Genomic DNA, 10,330 nt, shown 5'->3' with positions numbered 1-10,330 from the left:
GGGATCGGGCAGTGTTTCGTTCTGCTGTGCATGGGGTCGCTATGAGTCAGAAACGAGTTGATGGCACTTAACAACAACAACAAGCTGTAACTTTGTTTTCTCAATTTATTTTTTCACTGCAGTTCTTAAGTTTAGAGTTCATATATTCATCTAATAAAAAAACGAACAAACCCAGTGGCGTTAATTTGATTCTGACTTACAGCGGTCCTTTAGGACGGAGTAGAACTGCTCCATAGGATTTCCAAGGCTGCAAACCTTTATGGAAGCTGACCGCCTCATCTTTCTCCTGCACAGTGGCTGGTGGCTTCAAACCACTGACCTTTTGGTTAGCAACCAAATGCTTTAACCACTACACCACTAGTGCTACTTATATTTATCTAATATATTAAAAAAATTTCTTTGACCTTGTTGCAAAATAAAACATTATTTTTTGGTTGGAAAACTTGCCTTATAAATGGTTAGTTGTATTCTCTCAAACATTGCAATGTAAAAAAAAATAACAGTATTTTATAGTTCTGAAACTTTGCAATAGTCTTGTTATCTTACAATTTCTTGTATTTTTATGCCTAGCATTTCATTTATACCACATTGTTGTGATTTGATTCCATAGTGATGGTGGTGGTAGTGTTAGTCTAGTACCAATGTTCATCTCATTTTGGATCTTTTGTCTATATTGTAGCTCTAATAACTGTCAGTGTAAAGTAGGCGTTTTTTTTTTTTTTTTTTTATTTTAAGCCAGTGAGTGACTGGAGTTTGACTCATGGGTGGTTGACCTGTGCTGTTACCTAATGTTACTGACAGAGACTACTGTTTTGCTGCAGGGAGTCCTCCTAGTCACAGCCTTAGCGACATTATTGACTTCGGCCGTGATTCAGAGCACTTTGTTGTACCATATTTAATTCTGTTTGAAACTTTTTTGGAAGAAGATGAATTTGTTCATTTGCCATTAGAATAGCAACACTTCTACTTTGTCATTTCAAATTTTGTCTCTACTTAAAATCAAAGGTATAGCCAAGGAGGCCATTTTAAATTAGCTTAGAAAATTAGAGTAGGAGGAAATTACATTTGATAGTCTAACAATGAGGAACCATAGAAAAATTGACCTTGGGAGAAAATAGTGTTTTTTTTTTGTTTTTTTTTTAAATATCCAGAAGGGGAGTGGAAATGCTATGATAATGATTTTGATGTCTTTTTCACATCCTTAACCTATAATAGTTTAATGTTCCTATGGTAAGTGGTATGCTTAACAAATCCATAACTTGTTCTTCATTTCTTGTCTCGTCACTAAACCAGAACCCTGGGAACCATGCTAGAATACGCCTTTTGCTTCCAGTTGATCACCAAGTCCTATAGGTTTTAGTCTTAAGTTTTCTGAATCTCCCCATTTTCAGCATGCCTTAAATATTCCTTCCACATCCCCGTACTCCACTTATAAATTATTTTGGGAGTGCTTACCATATGGCCTCATCATTTCTCACCCGGCTAACAGTGAACCTAAGTTATTGTATGTACTCAGTCTTGGTGCTTTGTCCAACCACCCAAGTTAATCCTTCAGAGAGTTTTTATTCATCCTAAAATGCAGATTTGGTAATGGCATTTTTTCTGTCTGAAATTCTTAAAGTCACTCCACTGTGTCTAGGGTGAAGTCCATGCTCCTTGGAATGATTTAACAGTGTTTTTACAACTGAGGATCACTCTCAGTTTGTGGGCCATGAAATCAGTTTAGTGGGATGTGATCTGCTTTATATAGTTTTATTGAAGTGAAACAGAATACAATAGAAATATCAGAGTGCATCCCATGTGGTAAGGGTAAACACAGTTTGGTTAAACGTTGGCAGTTATTCATATATGTATGTGTATACTGGTAACATTTTAAAATGTGGTTGTGCTCAAAAGGTTCAGCATTATCTTCCCCATTCTTCCACATTCAGTGACTCCAGTGCTTTCAGTTTTCTTAGATTTTCTCTGTCTGCTTTCATATCTTTGCTTGTTGTGTTCCCTGATCAGAAGAGCCTTCCTCCATTTTTCATCTAGATAACTCCCAGGCTTCACTCTCTCCAGGAAGCTTCTTATGATGGATGTTTACCATGAGAAATATGTTTTGTAACACAACTCAGGACACAGATATATTCACATAACTTAAAAAAGATCTGACCTTTCATTTGCAGCTGAGCGCCTTAATCATTTTCACCACCTAAGGTGAGCTTTTTGTGTGTGTGTGTGTGTAAAAACACAAACTCACTGCTTCTGAGTTGATTCTGACTCATAGCAACCCCCATTGGGTTTCAAAGGCTGTACATCTTTACGGAAGCAGACTCTCATCTTTCTTCCACAGAGCAGCTGGTGGATTTGAGCCACTGACCTTTTAGTTTGCAGCCAAACGTCTTAACAACTACACCACCAGAGCTCTTACAGGGGGTGTGTGTGTGTGTGTGTGTGTGTGTGTGTGTGTATATATATATATATATATATATATATACACACACACACACTCTATAAATTGAACTGGTGTGTGTTAACTAGAACTCTTTATAGTGTTACTGTTTGTTTAAGCTGTAGAAACAAACTTTTATCATTGACTGCCTTAATGATTTCATTACAGGAGGATAATTATTTTAAAAAGCATTTTAAACTAAAACCTGCTTTTACTTGAAACTGTTTCTCTGTTTATCAGTTGTGATCAGAGATTTTTAGCCTTACAAGTCTCATCTTGAGGGATATTATATTGCATTTTGTCACATTGATGATCTCAGAATCTGTTGTCATATTGTGATTTATGCTTGAGGAAGTTTGATGAAACCCAAATGATGGACTCTTCTTCTTAGGTGCAGCGGAGTTCCAACTCATTGTGACCTTTTGTTTAACAGAATAAAACACTGTTGGGTCCTGTATCATCCTCATAATCATTGCTGTTTGAACCTATTGTTGCAGCCACGTGTCAGTCTTTCTCACTGAGGGTCTTCTTTTTCACTGACTCTTCCCTTTACCAAGCATGATGTATTTCTTCAGGGTCTAGTGCCTCCTGATAACATGTCCAAAGTATGTGAGACAAAGTTTTACCATTCTCACTTCTAAAAAGCATATACAGGCTGTACTTCTTCCCAGACAGATTTGTTTGTTCTTTTGGCAGTCCAAGGTGTATTCGGTATTCTTCACCCATATCATAATGCAAATGCATCAATTCCTCCACAGTTTTCCTTACTCACTGTCCAGTTTTCACATGCCTATGAAGCAGTTGAAAATACTATGGCTCGGGTCAGGTGCACCTTAGTCCTCAAAGTGACATTTTTGCTCCTTAACATTTTAAAGAGGTCTTTTGCAGCAGATTTGCCCAGTGCGGTATGTTGTTTGATTTCTTGACTGCTGCTTTCATGAACTCTGATTGTACATACATGTAAAATGAAATCCTGGACAACTACAATATGATGAGCACTTGATGCTAATTTGATTTTATGCGAATTGGGTGGTTTGAAGAGAGAACTTCCATGTAGAATGATAAACTAATTTTTATTAGTTTAGCAAAATTTTTAGAGGTGGGGTGAGGTATTAAAGGATAGAATCAGGTGAGATTGAATCATCTTTACTGATTCTTTCTGAATTTAAAACTTCTGTAATTGGTATCTTCACAGAATATTTAGCTACCTTCAGTTTTTATCTTTTTGACTTCACAATTTGTTAAACCATTGACAGAGCCTCATGGAGAACTATTTTTGAGGACAGAGCCTTTTGGTGGGATGTAATTAAAAAGAAAAAAAGAATGAATCAAGATAAAACCTCTAAATGCGAGTACTAAAAAAATTACTGCACATCTCCGTGAATTTGCAAGTGGTAAGTTTGCATTTATTTTTACATGGGAACATGTCTGAAATATGTGATACAGTACCCTTGAATGTTTAGGGAAATACATTATATGCATATAAAGTGAGTCAAGTCTTATGTTTTAAAAAAAAACCAAACCCACTGCCATTGAGTCAATTCCGACTCATAGTGACCCCCATCGAGTTTCTGAGGCAGTAGATCTTTACAGAAGTAGATTGCCTGGTCTTCCTTCCATGGAGTGGCTGGTGAGTTTGAACCACCAACTTTTTGATTACTAGTCATATGCTTTAGAGCTCCTTAGTCTTATGTTTGCTGCTGTTGTTGTTATGTGCCGTCGAGTCGAACCCGACTCATAGTGACCCCTCCTTGGGTTTCCGAGGCAGTATCACTACGGAAGTAGATTGCCCCATCTCCCTTCCAAGGAGTGGCTGGTGGGTTTGAACCACCAGCCTTCTGGTTAGCAGTCAAGTGCTTTAGGCACTATGCTAGATGTACTTAATACTGTTGATTAGCAAAAAAAAAAAAAAGTTATGTTTATTTAAATTTTTTAATATTTAGCTTTTAAGTAAACATTTTTTTTTAAATGAGACTTTTTCACGGGGAAAATATAAATAAATGAGCTGCCGAAACATCTTTCTGCATTGTAAGTCTTGTATGACTTTATATAATGTATGTGTATATATACGTGTGTATAAATGTATGTATATATGTGTGTGTGCATATATATGTGTATATATGTGTGTGTGTTTGTATATAAATATACATACACATGCATGTGTATACCAGAAAGTTCACCCATGCCCCTTCTTAGGCATTTAGCTTGTGTCATATTTTTGTGATTACAGAGAGTGCTCTGTGGTACTTTTGTAAGTATTACTAGAAGTAAAACTGCTGGGTTATTTTGATTTTTTTTTTAAAAAAAAAGCAAACTTATTACCATCGAGTTGATTCTGACTCATAGTGACCCCCATTGGATTTTCAAGGATGTAAATCTTTAAGGAAGCAGATTGCCTCATCGTTCTTCAGCAGAGCAGCTAGTGGGTTTGAACCACAGACCTTTTGATTAGCAGCCAAACGCCTTAACCACTGTACTACTAGAGATTTTTGGGTTATTTTGATAGGTATTGCCAAATAACCTTCCAAAGATGATAGTATTATGTTACATACACCCCAGTAAGGTTAAGAGAGTGTCCTTTTACCTATGCCTTCTCAATATAAGATGCCATCAGTCTTTACAGTTTTTTCAAAGACTGGATGAAAAAGGTACCTAGTTATTTCACATTTTCCTCTTTATGTATTTACTTTGTATACCTCTTATCAAGTATATGTTGTAATATTTTCTTTATGTCATTTATGTCACATTAGTTTTTGTGACATAAGCATCATATTTTGGATGTATTTTTCACTTCAGAAAATTTAATCTTCATGTGATTAAACATGGCTTATGGGCTTCATTCTTGTTTGTGAAGACTTTCCTTATATACCCAGATTATAAAACCACTTGATATTTTCTTTTAATAGTTTTACTTTTTATTTGGAATTTAGAAGAGAAAGAGAAATCACTGAGAACTGAAGTACCAGGGAAAAATATAATACAGAGAGAGATTCAAATTGGTATTGAAGTATAAGTTGAATGTATATAAAGTATGCAGAAAGGATGAGCTCTATTGGCACAATGGTAAGGTATTCGGCTGCTAACCAGAAGGTTGGTGATTCAAACACACCAGCCGTTCCACGGAAGAAAGATGAGGCCATGTGCTTCCATAAAGATTTATGGCCTTTGAAGCCCTATGGGGTAGTTTACGCTCCTAAAGGGTTGTTATGAGTCAGAATTGACTTGAGAACAGTGAATTTGGTAGTTTGTTTGTTTGTTTGTTTTTTTTTCTTTTTTTTTGGTAGGCAGAAAGGGAGAGACATTTCAGACAAGAGGAAGTATGTCTCATATAGAAGGACCAGTAATAAGACTAGTTTGGCTGAGGTGGTTTATTAAATTATAACTTTATAGAAATTCAGGTTTGGTTAGATTTCTTGTTAATTATTTCAACTAATCCTTATGACTTTCTAAAATCTGCTTTCAGATGTTGTAATTTTCTGTCATATATAGTAGTTTTCTTTTCATAGTCACTTGAGTATTTTTCCTGAGAAAAATATGTGATGAAATATGTATATATAGATGCCTAAAAAGACAAAAGGAAAGGTGGTATCCCACCAGAATATCCCACCATATTAGTTTGGACATTGTAAATATTTACTTAGTCTAGTTTTTCAGAGGTGAATTATAATTTCATTAAAAAAAAGTTTGTGCTGTAGTAATTTACATCATTATGAAGTTAGTCACTGCACTCAAGTATAGTTACCAGATAGCAATCTTAAAAAATGTGGAAGTACCAGTATGTCTACCGCTTACATCAAAGTTTGAGTTATGAGCTCACCATTTAATATACAAATTAGTATGTTGGAATCTCTAGCCAATGAAAGTATTTTACAAATGCCACCCTTGCTTAAGACTAGGGAGCAGCAGTGTAGCCAGTTGGGCTATTGCTTCTGATGTGTAATAGTTTCTGTTCAGTCATAGCCATGCCTGTAGCATGCCTGCCACTAACTGAGTGGAATTATCCTTCAACACTACCAGCTACATGTTTGTGGTACTAATCTGATTTGGAGCTCTTGGAAGACCACTGTTTTCTTCTCTACAACTCAGTTGCAGAGATTATATGGCACTAATTTTTGCTAATCAGGTATTTTTTTTTTTAATAATATTCAACATCTATTTGTTCCTTATTTTCTTTCTCTGTCCTGTGCTTACTTTTCCTTGGGGATGCCTGTTCTTTTAGAACTTGTCTTCTATCTGTGTGTATATCCAGGGAAAACTGACATACTTTTAAATATTCTTTTCACTGGCTGATTCTTTCTGTTGTGAGGGATTTCTTCAGGTGTTGAAGGAAAATTTAGTTTCTGGCAGAGGAAAATACAAATAGAATTCAAAGAAATGAATGAGTATTTGATAATTTTGTTTCACTGGCTTGTGTGCTATTCTCTTTCTAATGTTTATACATTTTGAAATAAGTAATGAAACTGCTCTATCCTATATAATTATTGGAATTCTGTTTTTCAGTCCTGAGTGGAACTAAAAGAAAGGAGGTATGTGAAGTTAATTCTGTTGAACATGTTGAGAGACAGAACCGTCTGTCTTTTTTTTTTTTTTTTTTTTAAGCACTTGATAGTTGTCAAGACTGTAAAAAATGAACATTTTTTGAAAGGTGTCTTTTTTAGCTGTGTAGATATAGCTTACCACTTGTATTTGAGCTCTTACAGATTTTCAAAATAAAGATACAAAGCAAAGTAAATCATAAGCTTTGTCCTCTATGATTTTCCTCATTTTAATGATACTGATTTTAAAAAAAACCTACTGCCTTGACATCAGTTCCAACTCATAGTGACCCCCATTGGGTTTCCAAGGCTATAAATCTTTATGGTAGAGATTTCCTCATCATCTTCCCGCAGAGCAGCTGGTGAGTTTGAACCACTGACCTTCTGGTTAGCAGCCAAGTACTTTACTCACTGTATCACCAGAGCTCCTGTAATACTGATAGAATTTTTAAATTTTCTAATTAAAAGATAAGGATGTTCAACTTTTACTTTTTGTTTTTTAAAGACCTAGCAAGCATGCTTATTTTAGAATTTGTATATAAGTAACTGATTTAGACCATATCTGATTCAAATTGTTGGGTGGGTTGCATTTGAATTCTTGTCTTTTTTTGTGCTAGCCCACTTCTTTGCAGGTTATAGAATATAGAATGGGTTGGGAGTAGTATTTTAAAATGAAATATTCCTTTATCTTTTTTCTTTGTTTTGGTTGACTTATAGCTTTGAAGAACATTGGCAAGACCCCTGAGGGGGAGAGTACCTTGAGGCTCTCTTCAACTGATAATAAATGATTCTTGGAATGAAGTGGTGTGGGATATAAACTGAAAACCTGGGAGTCATCCTTGATGCTAGCTTCTGTAACCTATAATATCCATTCAATTAGTAAGACCCACTGATTTGATTCTGTTTCTTCACTTGTTCCTTTCTCTAAAACTAATTTTGGCTTTTGTCTTTTCTGTGCCTCCTGACTGATCTGTTTCTTTATATCCTTAATATCAGATCTTCATAATATATTTAAAATACAAAACTCAAGTTAATCTTTGCTCCAGTGGCTTTCCAGTGCATATTAATGAAATCTTAACATTCTAATATGGCATCTTTATGCCCTTTATTATGAGAAATGAAACAAAATGCACTGCCATCGAGTCGGGCCCGACTCATAGTGACCCTTCCTTGGGTTTGCGAGGTGGTGTCACTACAGAAGTAGATTGCCCTGCCTTCTGAGGAGTGGCTGGTGGGTTTGAACCACTAGCCTTCTGGTTAGCAGTCAAATCCTTAGGCACTACACCATCAGAGTTCCCCACTTCATTACATAGCTCCGTGCTTCATTACATAGCTCCTTATTTCTTACCATGCTCACTACTGAAAAACTTTACGCTTTACTATTTAAAAAGTTGCTGTTGAGTCAACCTTTACTCATGGGGACCCCATGTGTTTCAGAGTAGAACTGAGTTCCACAGTGTCTTTAATGGCCGTGCCCTTTTGGAAGTAGATCACCAGGCATTTCTTCTCAGACACCTGTGGGTGGATTGGAATGTCCAGCCTTTTGGTTAGCAGCTGAGTGCTTGACTAGGTGTGCCAGCCAGGGACACCTGTGCTTTTACTGAAGCAGCTTGTAATACCTGTCACATGCTTTTCTGTTGGATACATCATACTCTTCCTTCTGTTTGCAGTATCTTTGTTACTTTTCTTTCCTTCGATAACTTTCACTCATCTTTTTACACTGAAACCAGACTTCAGCTCCTGCAGGAAGTCTTCCTTGAACCCAGTTTAGTGGATCTCCTTCTCCTATGCTCCAGTAACATCCTACCACCTCTCTGGAATTTACTGTATTATAATAAACTCTTCTTATGATTCTTTCCCCCATTAGACTGTTAGCTCAAACCCACCAGCCACTCCTCAGAAGGAAGTTTGGGCAATCTACTTCCATAGTGGTACTGCCTCAGAAACCCAAGGAGGGGTCGCTGTGAGTCGAGTCCTACTCAGCGGCACATAACAACAACAACAACATTCATCATTGAATCTATAGTATTTAGCACATGACTGGTACATAGTGTAAGCTTTAGTGAATATTTGTTGAACTGAGTGAGTTCAACTCACTGCTGTAGCATTGAGGTCTTAGTGAAGATGTGTTGATCATTGGTTACTAGATACCAGTCAGCTGTATCATAAACATCTGGAGAGCAATTAAAAAAAAAAAAAACTTTTGTGTGCTTTATAAAGACAAAAGCATTGGTGGCATAGTGGTTAAAGTGCTTAGCTGCCAACCAAAAGGTTGGCGGTTCCAATCCACCAGCCACTCTGTGGGAAAAAAGATGTGGCAGTCTGCTTCCATAAAACTTTATAGCCTTAGAAACCCTATGGTTTCTAAGCTTCTCTTACAGGGCTACTGTGAGTTGGAATCGACTCGATGGCAGTGGGTGGACTCTATAAAGAATTATGATTCAGTAAATCTGTAATAGGACCTGGGAGTACATATTTTGTGAAAAGCTCCCTAGTTGATCCTAGTTTGCTTACATGTTTGAGAACCATTGTTCTGGTTTATTATTGTATGTACTGTATTATAGTATATTTTATGTGAAAGTGCACCCTAGATCTTATATATAGTAATTTATTGTTTAAGCTTTAGAAACTATATCCACTCAAGTATGAATATTCTTTAAGTTACTTTTTTGGTACCATACTCACAGAAGTATCGTAACTCTTAAATCTCCTTGGAGAATTCAATAGAGTTAATGCTCTATTGGAAAAAAAAATCTCATTTAAACAAGAGTCTTCCTGAATTTAAATATTTTGGGCAATTTATAATTACTTTTTATTACAGTCTCTCAAAATGATTTTTTAACCTTTACTATGTCATAACAGTATACCAAACCAAGAACCTATTGCCATTGAGTCAATTCTGACTTAGTAGTGACCCCCATAGGGTTTCCAAGGCTGTAAGTCTTCATGAAAGCAGAGAGCCTCATCGTTCTCACACAGAGCAGCTGGTGAGAACGATCTTTTGGTTAGCAGCTGAATGCTTTAACCAGTACATCACCAGAGCTCCTTAACATGTACATTAAGGAGCACAGATCTTAAAATGTGCAGCTTAGTGAATTTTTACTATATACCTATCAATAAAGCATCACTCAGGTATAGGACAAAAAGACAGGAAGCCAGACAGAGGAACAGTCAGCCACAGGGACCCAGGTGCGGGTGATACGAGAGGTCTCCAACAGCAGGACAAACTTGTCTGTCGGTTTGTCCTACTTTGGTGACATGTAGACGTCAGTTTTGAGGCTGAGCCTCTGGTGTTTAAAACCCAGCGAGATGCACCTGGTGCATAGGTAACAGCCCAGTTTATAGACTGAGACAGACTAGG

The sequence above is a fragment of the Orycteropus afer genome, unplaced genomic scaffold (genome assembly GCF_000298275.1).
Source record: "Orycteropus afer afer isolate SDZICR_OR568_19922 unplaced genomic scaffold, OryAfe1.0 scaffold00584, whole genome shotgun sequence".
NCBI lineage: Eukaryota > Metazoa > Chordata > Mammalia > Tubulidentata > Orycteropodidae > Orycteropus > Orycteropus afer.
The sequence above is the reverse complement of the archived record's forward strand: the minus strand, read 5'-3'. Positions refer to the sequence as shown.